This window comes from Rattus rattus, chromosome 6, assembly GCF_011064425.1.
Source record: "Rattus rattus isolate New Zealand chromosome 6, Rrattus_CSIRO_v1, whole genome shotgun sequence".
Lineage (NCBI taxonomy): Eukaryota > Metazoa > Chordata > Mammalia > Rodentia > Muridae > Rattus > Rattus rattus.
Genome location: NC_046159.1, coordinates 83,407,344 through 83,411,349, shown reverse-complemented (window position 1 = coordinate 83,411,349; position 4,006 = coordinate 83,407,344). Strand labels below are relative to the sequence as shown.

At 40.2% G+C, this 4,006-nt stretch overlaps 1 pseudogene; it reads right to left on the bottom strand.

Moving 5' to 3' along the window:
- Nucleotides 1-3,036: 3,036 nt before the first annotated feature.
- Nucleotides 3,037-3,611, bottom strand: LOC116902799 (annotated as a pseudogene).
- Nucleotides 3,612-4,006: the final 395 nt, after the last annotated feature.

Here is a 4,006-nt window from a genome sequence, read left to right as displayed (position 1 = left end):
TACAATCTTTCTTCCCCCACTTCCATAGGGTTCCCTGAGCTATTAGGAAAGGATTTGGACTCGCTCTCAGCATAATGTCTGCCTGTGGGTCTCTGCATCTGGTCCCATCTGCTGCTGGAGGAAAGCTTTCTGATGACTAATGGACAAGGCACAGATCTATGAATATAGCAGACTATCAGTAAGAATCATTTTATTGATTTTTTTTGTCAATCATGTTTGATTCTACCTAAGCCTCTGGACACACAGTCTCTGGTTCTTTGTCTCCAGGAGTATAGAGCATAGACTCTGTCTCATGGCATAGTCCTCAAGCTAAACCTAGTATTGACTGGCCACTCCCACAAGTTCTCCATTATCATTGCCCCAGCACATCTTGCAGGCAGGACAGATTGGAGGTGAAGGGTTTTGTGGCTGGACTGGGGTCCAGGTTTCTCTTTCCATAGCCTACAGAGTATCTTCTTGCATCAAAAATACTAGACCATAGGGATGGATCCTCCATGAAGACACCAGGTCAGCCTTTCTACATCCAATTAGCTGTGTGGATGTTTTCCTCAGCAATGGGGCCCAGATGTCAGTTTCCAGAGAACGACTTCCTGTTCTAGTGTTGGCTAGTTTGTTTAGGGATCTCAACAGGAACCCCTTGCCCAAGAACTCAATTGAATGCAACCCAGTCTCACCACTAGAAGCCTTGCCTGGCTAAAGATGACCAGTTCAGACTCCTTACCCCCCATTACTAGGAGTCTTCACTAGGGGCACCCTCATAGATTCCAGGGACGTTTCCACTGCACTAGATTTCCATCCTGCTCCAATGCTCCCCAATTCCAGCTGTCTCTCCACACTCTCCTGCTCAATCCCTTCCACTCCTACCTGATCCCTCTTGCTCCCACCCACCTGCTCCAAGTCTACCCACAAAATTTATTCTATTTCCCCATTCATGACCCCCCCCCCGCAAGAAACCTCCCATTTTTTCCCTAACCTCTCTGGGTTTGTGGACTGTAAATAGATTATCATTTATTTAACAGCCAATATTCACTTATAAGTGAATACATGCCATATTTGTCTTTCTGGGTCTGGGTTGCCTCGTTCAGCCTGATTTTTTTTCTAGTTCTATCTATTTGCCTGAAAATTTCATGATATTATTTTTTGACATAAAATAAAGAACAATATACTACTTCTTTTTATTGCACACTTCTTCTGCGGGATGTCTAAGTTGTTTCCAGTTTCTAGCTATTATGAATAAAGCCATATAAACATAATTTTGCAAGTATCCTTGTAATAGGATGGAACATTCTTTGGTTATATGCCCAATAGTGGTAAAGCTGAGTCTTGAGGTAGATTGATTCCCAATTTTCTACGGAATCATGATATTGATTTCTGTAGTGGCTGTAATAGTCTGTGCTCCCATTAGCAATGGAGGCCCCTCCAACTTTCTCTCGCTCTATGTCTTTACCAGCATGTGCTATTACTTGTGTAATGATTTTTATCCATTCTGACAAATGTTTTGGTTTGCATTTCCCTGATGGCTAAGGATGTTGAAAAGTTCTTTAAGTGCTTCCCAGCCATTTCAGATCCCTCTATCAAGAATTCTTTGTTTAGATCTGTACTCCCTACTTTAATGGATTGTTTTGGTTTTTTTTAATATCTATTTTCTTGAGTTCTTTATGGATTTTGGATAGTAGATCTCTATTGAGTTTTGAAAAAATAAAATCTGCAGGCCACTTCTTTGTTTGATTAAGAGTGTCCTTTGCCTTATAGGAGCTTTTCAGTTTCATGAGTTCCCATTTATTAACTGTCAATCATCATGACTGTGCTATTGGTGTTCTGTTCAGAGAGTTGTCTCCTGTGTCAAAGCATTCAAGGCTATTTCCTACTTTCTCTTCTGTCAGGTTCGGTGTATTTGGTTTTATATTGAGGTCTTTGGTCCACTTATCTAGTGTAGTAGAAAAGGGATGCTCTAAGACTGGCTCTAGCAGGCTCCGCTTGCTGATGCAGGGGAAGGGGGGAGTGCAGCCACAGGTTCTGGGCAGTTCTGCTCCATGAGGAAATCTTTTTTTTTTCTTTTTTCTTTTTTCTTTTTTCCAGAGCTGGGGACCGAGCCCAGGGCCTTGGGCTTGCTAGGCAAGTGCTCTACCACTGAGCTAAATCCCCAACCCCCAGGAAATCTTTTTTATGGTAATTTGCTAAGGCCTCTACACTCCACACCATCCTGCTCTGGCCCAGTGGTACAAAGTACTTGAGGTAAGTACCATTTCCCTTAGCGTTTCTACTGCTCTCCCCCAGCCAACTTTGCTGTGTTATTATTGTAGCCATTCTAGTAGGTGTTAGTGTAGAATTGTATTTGTATTTGTCTAATGCTAATGCTATTGAGTATCTTTTTATATGCTTGTTGGAAATTCTTTATCTCAATCTGAAGAATTATTCAGAACCTTTATTCATTTCTAAATTGGATATTTGGAGCTTAATTGTTGAGATGAAAAGACTTTTTAAATATAGATAGATATAATTTGCATATACTTATATATGAATGTAAGTCCCTTTTCAGAGACATGATTTACAAAGACAATATCCCCCCAAAATACCGAATTCTGTGAATGTTCAGATCCTTTATATACAATGTATATAACTATGTATTTTTCATATGCCGTAAACCACCTCAATTGTTTGTGACACGAAATACCATGTAAATAAATGTCCTTGATTTTTTATAATATGTTAATTTGGCAATGATGTTTTATTTTTAAAAAGAGAGACCTTTACATCTTCGGTACAAACATATTTTTTCTTAATATTTTCTATCCACAGATGGAGAAGCAAGAATACAAAAATCCAGCTCTACTTTGTTGAGCAATCTTTCCTAACTTGGCTGTGATACTATGCCATTGTTTGGGGTCTAATAGTCAAAAAAATCACAATGCAGACACCCAGGCTATTGGAGCATGCTGTAAAATTGATGTCAAGTTGTCATCAGAATCTGGAGAACAACTTTCCCGTGGGAATCAGTTGGGGTGTTTTGTTTTGTTTTGTTTTGTTTTGTTTTGTTTTGTTTACTATGAATGACACTTTATTCAGTCATTTGCTTTACAACTGAAACTCTGGGAATTCAAAATTAACATCCTTACCTGTGAGCTTCTTGTACACACCAGAAAAAGTTTCAGCCTTGTGCTCCATGTTGTAGTGCTGTGCTTTGATTCAGTTTCACACGGGTCTTCTTACTCACAATTTCACTCGGGAAGACCACGCCCTCAAGGATGGCGTTGGGTTGCGGCTTCTGTGGCGCTTTTGCTTATTTTCCATACGGCTTTTTCCGTGTTGACTCGGGCAGAATCCTCCTCTGAGCAATGAAATCTACACGCTTCATACTGAACTTCTTCTCCAATTCACGAACTAGCCCGACTTGGATTTTCTGGAAAGATTTCAGCCGAGGAACTGATACAAAAAGTTAATATAGCTTTTGGACCACCAACTTCAATTTCCTTGGCCATGATGATGTTGAGTTCTCGCAGCCTGAGATCTGAGTTGATCTCCAGCTCCAGCAGCGCCTGAGAAATGCCAGACTCAAGCTCATCCTGCTTCTCGCCATGGGGCTTCACAATCTTGGCGCTCGAGCTGAGCATGGCTTCCTCCTTATGGAGTGACAGCACAGAAAGAGTGGGAATCGGTTTTAGTTGACATGATAAAGAAGTTCAGTCTGACTTAGTCCTTACAGGACAACCTGATGTAAGCTCAGTTATTTGGCTATTGTTCTGTCCCTCTTTTCTGTCTCCACATTTTACAAGGAAAGTAACTTTGGTCAATTAGCTCTTTGTTCTTTGTTTCTTTTTTTTCTCAGCCTTTATCGGTCTGCAAAACAACCTGGTCGATTTGGTTCACTCAATATTTATTCTATTTTATGAAATGAAGATTTGCCTGTTTTTAAAAGTTGAAGTTCATGCCAATGAAAATCTTAATTATAATTTTGTGCTTAGAGAGATTAAATGTCAAAAATGGAACTTGTGTAACCACAACTCAG